This window comes from Dromiciops gliroides, chromosome 4 (assembly GCF_019393635.1).
Source record: "Dromiciops gliroides isolate mDroGli1 chromosome 4, mDroGli1.pri, whole genome shotgun sequence".
Classification (NCBI taxonomy): Eukaryota; Metazoa; Chordata; class Mammalia; order Microbiotheria; family Microbiotheriidae; genus Dromiciops; species Dromiciops gliroides.
Genome location: NC_057864.1, coordinates 345,860,941 through 345,875,551, shown reverse-complemented (window position 1 = coordinate 345,875,551; position 14,611 = coordinate 345,860,941).

Below are 14,611 nucleotides of genomic sequence, written 5' to 3'. Positions count from 1 at the left end.
GTTAGTCATGGGGGGAGGGGCATTTTATATATGTGTGTGTATACATATATGTATATATACATGTATATGTATATGTACATATATACATATTTATTTATAAACATATATACACACACGAATATATACATATGTGTATATACACACACTATATATCTAAATATAATAGATATATATGTAATCATAGTCTCTAGTGCTAATAACAAAATACTGCTTATTTTAATAAGGCTTATTTAATAAGAATCTGGGTTTTAAAGCCCTCCTGTGCTAAGCCTTAACCAGTCATTTGGAAATACAATATTAAAGAATAGTTAGTAGCTAAGGGTCACAGAATCTAGCATCAGGGTCTGTAAGTTAATTGAATAGGAAGCATTTGATGATAAATTCAAGAACTCCAACAAGATTGACCACAACACTAGTGTGGTATACTGCCAAGCCTAACAGCGATAATAATGGTACCAGGAGCCCCCAGTACATAGAAGCTTCTGGAAAGGAAAGTTGGTCTTTGCCACTGATATGAGCTATTTTTTGCTTTAAAAAAGAGAACATCTACACTCCTAGTTTTCATTTCTTCAAGCCCTGCAACTGGTATGAGAGAAGGGCAATCAAGATGGGAAAAGACCTTTAAGATCATGTCATGTGAGAATTGGTTGAAGAAGCCAGAGATTTATAACCTGGAGAAAGCTCAGTGTCACTACATGGTCACTGTCGTCAAGCATTTGAAGGGTTGTCACATCAAAGAGGGATTAGACAGGTGGTAGAAGCTGCAGAGAAACAAATTTAGATTTGATGATATCAGGAAAAACTTCCTAGCTATTGAAGTTTTCAAAAAGTAGGACAGACTGCCTCAGGAGGCAATGGGTTCCCCTTTGAGGTCTTCCAGCAAAGACTGGATGACCATTTGAAGGGTACATTGTAAAAGGGAATCTTTTTAGAATAGAGATTGTACTAGATGACCACTGAGATCCTTTGCATCTCTGAAATTTTATAGTTCTATTATCACTCTTTACCTAGGCTTTGGGACTTGTGGGTGGAAACCACCCATGTCCCCACATGGCTCTGTGAAGAGTTTTGCCCTCTTTTACCTTGAAACTAAAATTTGGAGGCTGAGTCTTTTACAAGCAGCTACAAGTTGAGGCCTAAAAACAGCTAGAACTCTTGGCTAGAACCTAACATGCTGGGCCCAGAGAAAACAGGTTCAATCCGGGATGCAGTGTCTCCTGTAATTATCTCTAATCCTGTCACCATTGGAGCTGCCTGTGAGAAATCACAGAATCAAGCTTGTATATATCTCCTTTCAAGGTCTTCAAAGATATAGGGAAAAGAGTCTCCAGTTCCCATGTAAATATTTAAGGTAGCAAATCACATCAGATACAGGACAACCTTTATTCCATTTAACAGGAAATGCAAGGAAGTCATAAAGGAGGTACAGTCACCCATAACCAGTTGATATAACTCTCCCCCTCCTCCTCCAGGAAGACCAACTTTTCTTCCCAGAAACCTATTAAATCCTTTGGATTCATAGCATCTCTCTAATGTTTATATTCTCCTCAGAAGGTAAATGAACTTGGGGTTACTAGAAAGGCCATCCCCCAACATTCTGGTGTTAAGGGCTAAAATTCTAGCTAAACTGTCTAAAATATCTAATGAGTGGTCGCCAATAAATTATAAGCTTTAGCAAGAGTTAGACTTTTAAGCATTTATTAAGGAAAACAAGAATTTGGTAAAGAGAGAGAGAAAGGCCTAGATTCCTATCTATTAAAGGGAGAGCACATTTCTAGCTCCCTTCTCCGCCAGCGTCCTCAGGAAAGAGCCCCAGAGTCAGCGCCAGTCTCTTCCTTCCTCCTCCCACCAGCCCGCGTCACTTCCTGACTCCTGGTCTTGCCCTCAAAGACCTTCCCTTCATGGGCAGAACTCTTCTACAGTAAGTATCCAGCAGGTGGCGTTATTCCAATCGTTACAGTCCCCCCTGTTGTTCCTCAAGAAACAAAATGTTTCCTTGACGGAACACTGGTGAGTCTCATTTTCTTTCTTTTTTTGAGACAATTGGGGTTAAATGACTTACCTAGGGCCACATAGCTAGTAAGTATCTCAGGCCAGATTTGAATTCAGGTCCTCCTGACTCTAGGGCTGGTGCTCTATCCCCTGTAGCATCTAGCTGCCCCTGGTGAGTCTCATTTTTACCTGGGATGCACACAGGACACTTCTGTTATGGGACCATCCTAACCATTGTACTAACCCCAAAAATAAGACAAATCAGAGAGGCAACCATTATACCTGCCCTGTACAAAAAAAAAAAAAACTCATTATAGCATCAGAGGACATAGTTTAGGTATTTTGCACCACTATATCATAGCTCAGTCCCTTATGGTCTCTCTAGCTTCATGATCATATATGTATGACCTTTTTCTTTCCACCCCCCCCCACCCAAGACACTTGAGTTGCCTAGGAATGGCTCTTTCCCTACAAAGTTAGGGTTTAGGAACTCCCACCCATCAGCCATGTGATTCCCCTTTCTACTTTTCCTCTCTCTCAGATGAAAAAGGTACATCAATCACTGTCTCTCCACAAAAGTTTGGGGTCAAGGAATTCTTCTAGAACCATGTGATTGAAAGGACTTCACAACTGTCTCTTGCTGCCTTCCAATTTTCAGGTTCTGTGGGTGAGAGTACATACAATTGCAATGAATCTCTGTCCTAATATGTCATTAATGGTTCCCTGAGAAAAGGCTATACACATCCACATATCATTTTCCCACCCCTGAATCCTCCCAGAAGCTAGGAAAGCTCTTATCTCAGCTGTTCTTTGATCTGTGCTCCCCTCTGTCTATATCTCTCCAAAATTGAGAAGACCAACTCTACAAGGGACTCTTTTTATTAGCTCAACTCAAAGGGGTGGTCCTCTCCCACAGCAGTCTGAACCAGCCAATTGACCCCTAATCAATCCACAATAGCCAAAGATAATTGATTGAATCATCTCCAACAATGAGACTTAGGGAGGTATCCTCACCCTCAAAAAGATGCTTCTGGGCATTGCCCAATAAATACCTCCCACCCCCAATGCTTTCAATGAGGTTATCAATGGGCATGTCCATACCCTCCACAGGAAGATACAAACAAAACCTCAAACTAGGCTCACCACCCTATTAGTTCATCAAGTTAATCAGAACACTTTTTCGATCAACCCCCCTACACAGCTATATACCATAATTCTGGAATCGATTTCAAAGAATCATTCTTTCTGGCCTCTTGCATTTTTTCAATCTGGACAAAGCTATCCCTTCATGAAAGTGTTAAGGAGGCTTATCCTACATGCTTCTTTGCCTTGAACTTTCCAAATGTGGTCATGATACCTAAACGCCAAAAAACTCCAACTCGTATAGCCCATATATGCCTACTCTTTCTCCTCATTGTCCCATCCCAAGATCCAAGCCATATATTATTGTCATCATGATGGGTCTCTATGCTCATTGAAAATTATCTGACCTATCTATGTCATCACACTGGAGCAAGATCATTGTATTTAAGTTCACTTTAATAAGTATTGATAAGATGCCTCCTTGACATATAGCACTATGCTAAGCACATACAAAAACAACACAGTCCTTTCCTTCCAGGAGCTTACATTCCACTAGGTGGATATGACACATATACAGATAAGAAATGCAAAAGACATTCAAAGTAAATAAAAAGTCATTTCAATGGAGAGTGAATATGAGTAACTGAGGTTAGGGAACGTCCTCATATAAGAAGTAAGGCAGGAAAGGAAACAAACATTTATTAAGTGCCTACTATGTGCCAAGCACTGTGCTAAGTACTTTACAAATATCATCTCATTTGATCCTTACAACACTAGGAAGCAGGTTTCTGCCATTTTACCCTTGAGGAAGTTAAACTTCTAAGGCTAGATTTTAACTAAGATCTTCCCATTTCTAAGGCCAGCACTCTATCCACTGTACCATCCAACTAGATGGCTCTGAGCTGACCTTTAAAGAGAGGTAGATATGTTAATAGGTAGCAGAGAAAAGGGAAAACTTTCCAAAATTGGGGCACCTATGCCAGGGCTCAGAGATTAGGGAAGACATGTCATGAATGGTGAAAAACAAATAAATTAATTTAGCTGACAGAAATAAACCTGGAATGATAATCTAGAGATAGACAGTAAAATATTTTAATTACCTTTTAAGACCCAGGTGCCTTGAAAAGAAGAGAAGGTTTGGAATAGCTGCTGTGGGAAGTGGGGTAGATAGTCCATCAAGAAAAAAATAAAAGCCTTGCTGAGTTTCGGTGAATGCCAAATTTAAATTAGATGACAATAATTTGTAGTGGACTTGGTCATCACAGTTGTACAACTTCCTCCAGCAGCAGATCAGTAAGAGATGACAGATGGTAGTGGTAGCTCAACTCTACATTCTGAGGCATGAACTAGATAATCTAATAAACTAATAGGGATGTTCAATAAATATTTCATGCAGGAATGCATTCGTGCATTTTAATCATCTTGAGGCAATTTGAATTTCTGAGCTAATGGAAGCTCTTATTTCTTAGTGAAATAGGCCCATCACCCAGATCTTACAGGGTAAATGTCTTCTGAGACTTACTTCTCTGAAGGAAAAGGGGCTGCCTTCTCTCTCTTCACTGAATTTTAATACCGGCCTGCTGGATAAAATGGACCCATGTTAAAGGAACAGTTGTAATGCTGAGAATTTTAGGTCAAGGAGAAGAGGACAGCACAGTGGCAGGCCAGGTAGAGTGATATTTGGGGGCCAGATTGGATGTGTGTCCCTCCCTTAATAAGATAGGCCTCATTGGCATACTGCCTATAAAGTTGCAAAGAGCTTCTCTGATACAACTGAATCATTAAGTATTGATTTCAAAGTAATCAAAAAGTGTCTTTGTCCCCTTAATCAGTTGCTTGCGTGTGTGCGCGTGTGTGTGTGTGTGTGTGTGCGCGTGTGTGTGCGTGTGTGTGCGTGTGTGTGTGTGTGTGTGTGTTTAAGGTTTGCAATCATTCAATGTAAGTCACAGACTTAAAGCTTAAAGGAAACTCAGAAGTCATTCAATCCAATTTATATACCCAAGTCATGAATTTTATTTATAATATCTCTGGCAAGTGTTCATCCAGCTCTGCTTGGAGACTTCCAGTGATGGAGAAGCCATTACCTGAAGTAGTCCCTTCCACTTAGTTGTTAGTAAGGTGTTTTTTTCCCCCTAATGTAGTGTAAGGGCCAAATTTAATATAGGGAGAGTTAATTGGGTGGCTTGCAGTAATATTGGGGTTCAGAAAATAATTAGCAACCTCTAGGCCCAAAGTTTCCTCTCTTTGAAACTGCCTTTTTAGTTATTTCTCCCAGGCTAATAAGAAAGGAGATGAACAGCCTCTTTTCCATAAAGACAAATCAGATTTTATTAATGGGAATAAAATATACAACAAGGGTGAAATTAATAAAACCAGGGACAAGGTAATGGGGAAAAGAAAAATGGATAAGCTCCCTGGCTCTAGAAAAGACTGACTCAATGACCAAACTTGCTTCCAGCTCAGCTAATTCAAAGAGTTGGCTTTGTTTCTATTAACTCACTACCTGGGGTCCGTAGTTTGTATAGGAGTCAGCTGTGCAGCCCCTCTCCCGAATGCTCTCGGAAGCTCACCAGGTGGAAAGAGAGAGCTCAGCGGGAGCATTCTCTTTTCTTCCTTTTCTCTCCCTCCCCCCAAAAGGGAGGTCCTTCAAGTTGCTTTGCCAAGAGTGGTCCCACTAGTGACTCAGTAGTATACATCACTCAGGGCAGGCCAGGTGTGGCCTATATCTAATCATCTCAAGTAGATACTTAGTTTCTCAAACAATACTAGATGAATCAGGTGGGAGGCCTGGGCGTCTTCCAAATTCCATTATTTTATCATATTAGAAACAAAATCAGCTTCCTGATATCTTCTTTCCATCAGTCATAGAATCACAAAATCTCATAAATTAGAAGGGACTTCAGAAGTTATCAAATCCATACCAAGAATCCTCTTTACCATATCACCAATATGTCTCCTTTGGGCCTCTGAATATAAGGAGAAAATCCATTGCCTCCCAAGCAGCCCATTCCCTCTTTGGATGTCACTTATTATTGGAAAGTTTGTCATTACAGCAGGCCTAGATCTTTCCCTCTTCAACTTCCTCACATTAAAAGCCAGGCAAAACAACTCTAATCTCTTTTCTACACCATGGTCCTTCAAATGCTTGAAGACTACTATTGCATACTCTTTAAGCCTTTTCTGCTACAAACTTCGACAACTTGAAGCAATCACACGGTCTCTAGTATTCTCACTATCCTAGCCACTCTCCTCTAGAGACCCCCAAACTGGCCCCAGAACTCCAGTGATGAGGTCTGATGATAAAAGTACCATGATAAAAAATTTTTTTAATTAAAAAAAGTACAGTGATCACCTCCCTTGTTCTGGATACTATCCCTCTCACTGAATTACAGGATGGATCTGAAATTTTTTGGATGCTATATCAATCAACAAGTATTTAAGTGCTTATTATGTGCCAGTCAATTCCTATTAACAAAGAGTTTACATTCTAATGGTGAAGAAAAGTACATATATAAGTATATACATAATAAGTAGGAAAATAAACATAAATCAATCACAAGAATTTATTATTTGCTATGTGCTAGACACTTAAGGGCAAGGGATACATAGAAAGGCAAAAATATGGTCCCTCAACTCAAGGAATCTCAATTGATTAGAGAATATGCAAAAAGAAGTGTACATACAAGATATATAGAACATAAATGGAAGTCAATCTCAGAGAGAAGGCTTTGACAGAAATAAAGAAGTTTGGAAGAAGAGTGAATTGGGGGTGATAAATTCTTTTTGGAAATATAGAGTTTGAAATGTCTAAGGAACATCAGCTTTGGAGAATTCGATAGGCAGTTGATGACATGGGACTAAAGCCCAAGGAAGATGCTGGATTGAGTATATAAATCTAGGAGTTATCAGCATAGAAATAATAACTAAACCTAGGGGAACTGATGACCAGTGAGAAGGAGTGCACAGAGCAGAGTGGAGGCTGTAAGACAACAACCACAGTTAGGAGATGATATGGAGGATGAACCAACAATGAGGAAGGAGAAATCAGAGGATAATCAGAAGGAGGAAGTGTCACAAAAGCCCAAAGAGAAGAGGGTGGTCAGTTGTGTCAAATGTAACTGATAGGGTGAAAAGGATGAGGTTTGAGAAAAGGCCATGGAATTTGACAAATAAGAGATCACTGGTAGCTTTGGAGAGAGCAGATTCAGTTGAGTGAGGAGATCAGAAACCAGGATGCAAAGGTTTGAGGATTAAATGATAGCAAGAGAAGTAGAGGCATTATACACCAACAATAGCTTTTTCTAGGGGTTTGGCTGAGTAAAGGACAAGAGATATGGACACAAATTAACTTTACAATCCATTGAAACTCCCAGATTTTTTTATAACTATTATCTAGTCCTGTCTCATCCAGATTAACTGTGAAGTTGATTTTGGAACCTTTGTAGACCTTTACATTTATTTTTGGACCAGACCTGTGGTTTTATTCTTATAGGGAATGCCCTATAAGGAAATCCCCTCTACAAATTTAAAGGTACACCTCCTGAAACTTATAGTTCTAAAGAGTTTCTTCTAGTTATGTTAAATGCACTACTTTAGTTTATCGGATAATTTTAGATGCTTATAACCATCCAAAAGGTCACCTATGCCTCCTAGTTTTGTTCCATCTTCAAATTTAAAAGTACACATTCAATAGCTTCAACCAGATTATTGAATTAAAATGTTGAATAGCACAGTGCAAAGGATAGATCCCTGGAACACTACACTAGAGACCTCCTTCCATATTAATCATCACACTTTGATTCTAGTCATTCAACCAATTCTGAACTGATTTAGATACATTATCATATATCCACATCCTGATTCATCCCATAAGGCAATGTATCTTCATTATATATTCGTCAAATGCTTTGCTACAATTCAGTTATTCCCCTGACCTTTTAATTTGGTACACCTATGAAAAAAAGAAAGAAAATGAATCAGTTTAATCTGGTATAACTTCTTAAAGATCTCTTTTCTAAGTGCTCATAAAGGATCTCTTTAATATTTAGTTTTAGAATTTTGTCAAGAACTAAAAGAAAGTTCACAAACTTATAGTTTATAGACTGTTCTCTTTCCTTTTTTGTTTTTTATTTTGGGGTTTTTTGCAGGGCAATGAGGGTTAAGTGACTTGCCCAGGATCACACAGCTAGTGAGTGCCATGTCTGAGAATGGATTTTAACTCAGGTCCTCCTGAATCCAGGGGCAGTGCTTTATCCACTCTGCTACCTAGCTGCCCCCCTGTTCTCTTTCCTTTTTAAAAAATATCAGAAATTTACCATTTTCCAGTCCCGTGATGATACTCCTATTCTCCATGATCTTTCAAAAATTACTAAGTGACTCAGAAATTGATCTGCTAGTTCTTTCTTTAATGGTGTAGTACATCTAACTTGACCTCATCAAGGGCAGCTAAAGACACTATTTCCACATGTGTTTTGTGTTTCAAATCTCTATGGTCAATCTGTATTCTGTTCACCTAATTCAAATATCATTCTCCTTGATAGGGAAAATGGATACAAAAAAATAGCTTTTATTCATGTGTGATTATAATCATCCCAACCACTGTAAATGGTAGTCTTATGTCTTCTTTAATCTTTTCTCCAATAGAGCCAAAAAATAAACAAAAAAAATGAACTTGTTTATTATTCTTGGCTTTGGGGGGATCATTTCGAGTTTTAGCACTCCTAGCATGGAAAACTTTTGTATTTGTTGTCTGTGACATGTTCTTGCTATTGTTGTCTCCTTAGACAACTCCATTTTTTCCTCATCATCAGAATCACTTCTGTTTTTTATTTCAGAATTTCATAGGCAAGAGCTTCCCATATTTCCTGGGCCAACTTACCCTGGAGAATTTTAGGCCACCAGATCATTCATATCCTTTTTCTGAACCCTTTGAAATCTGTCCTCCCCAAATCTGGAATATTCTCCTCTATCACAAATTTTAAAATGGAGTGGTCACTTCTCCCCAAGGTTCTAGTCTCTTCCACCCCAGTAACAAGTTCATTCTCATTAGTCAAGATCAGGTACAGAATAGCACTTCCTCTTGTTGATTCTTCCCCTTTTTGAAGGATAAAATTTTCAGTGAATCCAGTCAAGAAATTATTGGCCATTTATTGCATGAGGCAGAGAGAAAGCTACGATAGATGTTGAGATGATTCAAGTCCACCATCATATAGGTGCATACTTTTGGTCTGTTTCCGAAGCTCCACATCTATTTCTTCTTAATGTCCAGGTAATCTGTATTTTCAATGATGATAGCACTTCTCCTCCTGCCTCAAATGATTTTTATCCATATTCTCTACCATCCTTACTTCTTACCTCTGCATCATTTCTCATTGCTAATTATCCTTTTCCACTTAGATACTCTCTCCTCTATAAGTCTTCTCACTCATCTTTCTTATCAGTTATTCCTTCTCACTCTCTTTAGCTGCCTCCTGTATGTAGGTGTACAGGACTCTGTCCTGGGACTTTTCTAAATTCTCTTAGTGATCTCAATTAATCCCATGGACTCAGAATCATAGAATTCAACATTGGAATAGACTTAAGAGGGCATCGTTGCATCTCTAAGCCAGTGACTCCCAAAACTACGCGTACAGCCTTAGTATCTCTCCTGAAATCCAATTCCATATCACCCACTGCCCAATGGACATTCCCATTTCAATCAAATTTAATATATGACAAAAAGAGAACTCACTATTCCCCCCGCCAAAAAATCCTTCTTCCTAACTTCCCTATTGATTCAAAAGTAAACCTCATGCTCATAGTCACCCAGGTTCACAACCTCAGTGTCATCATCAACTCATCACTTTCATCCCACGTATTCATCCAGTTGCCTAATCTTACTACTTCTAATTCCAAAATATTTCTTGCATTCATTACCATTTCTCCACTCCCAGATTCCTTCAAGGTTTGACTTTGTGCCACCTCTTATGGGAAAACTATCCTGATCCCTCTAGATTTTAGTGCTCTTCCCCCTAGATTTTAGTGCTTTCTCACCTCAAATAATCAGTGTATTTTTATAATAACATATATATAATTATTGTGTGTGTGTATATACATAACACAGGAAGTGATGTTTGCTGGTGGAAGGAAAAGGGGGTGAGACTGGTGCTCTCACTCTCTTTTCGTCAGGACTCTGGTGGAGAAGGGAGCTAGAAATGCACCCTCCCATAATAGATAGATGAATCTAGGTCTTTCTCTTTATCTTCACCAAATCCTTAATCTCCTTCATAAATGCTTAAAAGTCCAACTCTTGCTAAAGCTTATAATTTATTGGCGACAACTCATTGCATGTTTTAGACAGACTAGGTAGAATTTTAGCCCCTTACACCCCAAAATGTGATAAATGAAATTAAATAGATGAATATTTACAAAAATATACCCAGATTATCAGAACAAGAAATATAGAACTCAAATAACAATCTCAGAAAATACTTTGAATAAGACATAAAGGATCTCCCAAAGGAGACAAATACCAAAACCACATGAATTTACAAAGAATTCTAGAAAACATTCACAGAAAAATTAATTCTAATATAAATTTTCCACAAGAATAGGAAAAGAAAGGATACTATCAAACTCTTACCATTAAACTAATATGGTCTTGATACCAAAACTAGAGAAAGAGACAAAATCAATATAGACCAACATCCCTAATTAATACTGATTCAAAAATATTGAATAAAATATTAGCAAGGAAACCAGAGCAACATATTAAAATTATTATACATTGTGACCAAGTTTAATTTATACCAGGAACATAAGTTTATAGTTCAATATTAGAAAAACTATAAATATAATAGACCCTAATAGTAACACAAGCAATAACAGGTTAACTGTCAATAGATGTGGAAAAATTTATTGACAATAGACAATTTTATATAATATCTATTTCTATAAAAACATATATAGGGGCAGCTAGGTGGCTCAGTGGATAAAGCACTGGCCCTGGATTCAGGAGTACCTGAGTTCAAATCCGGCCTCAGACACTTGACACTTACTAGCTGTGTGACCCTGGGCAAGTCACTTAACCCCCATTGCCCCGCAAAAAAACAAAAAAAACATATATAGATCTTTCAATTATATAACAAATAATGTTGATCAAAAACTAAGAGCCACTTTATTGTATACGTAATAGAAAAACATGAAGTCTTTCCATAATATCAGAGGTAAAGCAAGCATGTCCATTATCACCAGACTTATTTGAGATAATGCTAATGAGGGCCTAAGGCTTTCTAATCTCAGCCTAAAGGTAGGGTCCCCAAATCAAAATAAATTTCCACAAAGGGTAAAGGAAGAGAGCATAATAGTACCAAAACTTAATCATCAAAAATATGTGATACTGATTAAATCATAGAAAAGTTGATCAGTTGATAAGATCCAGAAACCACTAAGCATAATAATATTATGTTTGATAAACCCAAGGACCCCAACTACTAAATAAGGACTCAGTATTTGATTTTTTTTTAAAACTATAGAAAAAACTGGAAAGCAGTCTGACAAACATTAGGTTTATGCTAATATGTAACATAATATGCCACAATAAGGTACAAATAGACACGTGACCTAGATATAAAAAATGCATCATAAACAAAATGGCACTTAGGAGGATTAGAATTTAAGAATTTCTTGGAGAATCAAGGGTGTCAATTGATGCAGTATATTTTTATATCTGTGCCTTGAAGGATCAAGCTGTATCTATTGATGCAGTGTATTTTTTTTAATCTACAAGGCAAAAAAAAATAGCAATAGAATGAAAATTTTTATTTCAATGCAAAATTATCTTTAATTGCATCAATTAGAATTCCTGGTGCTTCTAATATTTTAAAAAGTCATGAAAGGAGATATCTTTTACAACTATGGATAGAGAGTGAATTCTTGACCAAAGAAAGTACAGAGAAAATCAAAAGAGATAAAATAAACATCAAGTAGATGTTTTTATATCAAGTAGAAAGTTTTTAGTGCAATAAATCAATATATTAAACAGAAAACCCTTTACTGAGAAAAAGAAAAACCTTTGCACTGTTTCTCTGATAAAAGGCTGATGCATAAGACATAGAGAACTGATTCAAATATAAAGGAATAAGTCATTCCCCAATAAATATGGTCAAAGGATATGAACAGGCAGCTCTCAAAAGAAGAAAAGTAAGCTATCAAGAACCATAAGGAAATGCTTCTAATCACTAATAAAAAAGAAATGCAAATTAAAGTAAATCTGAGATTCTAACACACACCCATAATATTGGCAAAGATGACAAAAGGGAAAATCTCAACTGTTGGAGAGGCTTCATAAAACAGGCACAAGTTTTTTACTTTTTTTCTCCTTTAACTTCTTATTTATTTGGGGGGGGGGGGCAGGGCAATGGGGGTTAAGTGACTTGCCCAGGGTCACACAGCTAGTAAAGTGTCAAGTGTCTGAGGCCGGATTTGAACTCAAGTACTCCTGAATCCAGGGCCTGTTCTTTATCCACTGTGCCACCTAGAGCCACCCCCCCATCTCCTTTAACTTCTTCTCCAGTCCTCCCATACCATGCCAATTTAGTTTCACATAAACTCAGGTTTAGAATGAAGGTCCTTTAGATGATTATAATTATCTCTTCTAACTTGAACTTTCCCCTAGTTTGAATCACAAAGCTTCTAGAAAGAGAATCAGTTTTAGCTATACAGGGACAATCAAATAACAGACCAGATAATATACATGCATTGAAACAATAAAATATTTAACCAGGGAAGGATAAAAAAGAAAACAATAGAAAAAAAACATCACATATCCCAGTCCTGAGTTAACTTTATAATTTTTGTCTTTCCCTCCCCAGGAGTAATTGGGAAACAAACTTCCCCAAAAGTTGTAATCTAAAAAGGGGTGGGAGAGAGAAATTGTTCCATTTTTGGCATGACCAAACCTAGTTTGACTAATATTACCCATACAGGTCAAGGTTCTCCATTGAGTCTATCACCTGTCCTCACCACCCCCCTTTATTTTCTAAATATCTCCTCTTCTTTATATACTAGCTATCAAGAATGTCCCAAGAAACTCCAGTTCTTGGATACTACCTCTATAGACTAGAACAATTATCCCTGAGAAAGCCTAGACCTTCATCTCCTCTCTTCAGTATTCTCCATTTTCCTCCTGATCCAATCACAATATTTCCAAGGATGCATTCTCATAGAAATTATGGTGCTCAAAATTTTTGTCAGAGATATACTTGAGGGTCAGTGCCTCATGGGAAATGTAGTTCTGCCCTACTTTATGACCATGATCCATACTCCTGAGCCCACCTTCATGCACAGAAAATAAGAAATTAAACAAAATGTACAATAGTTCCTTGACCCACATGCTTCAATACATGAAAGGTTCCCTTATTTCACTAATAACAGTATTACCTCTGCAAACATAAATCTTAACCCTCCAGATACCTTGGTATTTCATGAGTTGCTGTGGCTTATATTTTATTGATGAACCTCTCTGAATCCAAGTAGTGATCTGCAAAAGGTAGAAGAACATAGTTCTTCCCTGGGCCTGTACTTTTGGCTTTTCTAGTACCTTTCAATGTTTACACTGCCTTCCAAAACTTAGGATCATTTCCAAACAATAATGAGGCATCAGATAGTAATTTACTGGAGAAGTGATTCTATATAAAAATATGGATTAGCCAAATAATAACATATATAGACTTAACATTCAAGCAAAATGTAGAGACATGCCTGCTAGCATTTTAACATTGATGAAAGTAAACATCAACAGCTAATATAACGGTTCTGTACAAGGATAATCAAGTCCATTCTTTTGTCAGTGGCTACCTGTCAAATTTCCACAGCTGTTTTTTTTTTAAATTACATTTGAAAGGCATTGTAGGTCAGCCAGATGTGCTGAACACGTGAAATAAGACATAAAAATGCAAATCATTAACATTTCAAAAGCATTAACAACCAATTTGCAACAAATAGTTTGGTAAAGAAATATAGTCTGTGTAATTAAAGTTTCAGTGTTCCTAAATATAGCATAATAAGTCTCAATAGAAAAGTACATCTGTCTTCCTAATTCAATTCATTTTTGTAAAAGAAGATAATGGAGAATATTTTTTTTGTTTTTACCCACTGAGTCATTATGTATGTGTCTTATTACTTCCAACACAGTGCACCCATCCCTGAGTTTGTGGCCTTGGCATTGCACTCGAGGTTCTCTTGCATTTCTCTGAAAGCACAATTAAATTTGGAGATGTTTACAGATGAAGTATTTTCCAGTTATCATTATCTGTAGATACTCTGCAAGGAGGTCTACTTTATTAAAGTGGGATGTAATGAGTACACAAAATCTAATCTTCAATCCAGTGGTACTCAGAGGACATAGGATTAATAACTCCCTGGAGATTTTATAATGGCCTTGAGTAATGCTCACCGAGTGGAGATCAGAACATCATTAAAAAAACAAATGGGTGTTGCAGGTGAAGGGTCTACCAAGGTCAGGATCAAATGACAGTGGCAAAACCCTGGCTTCACC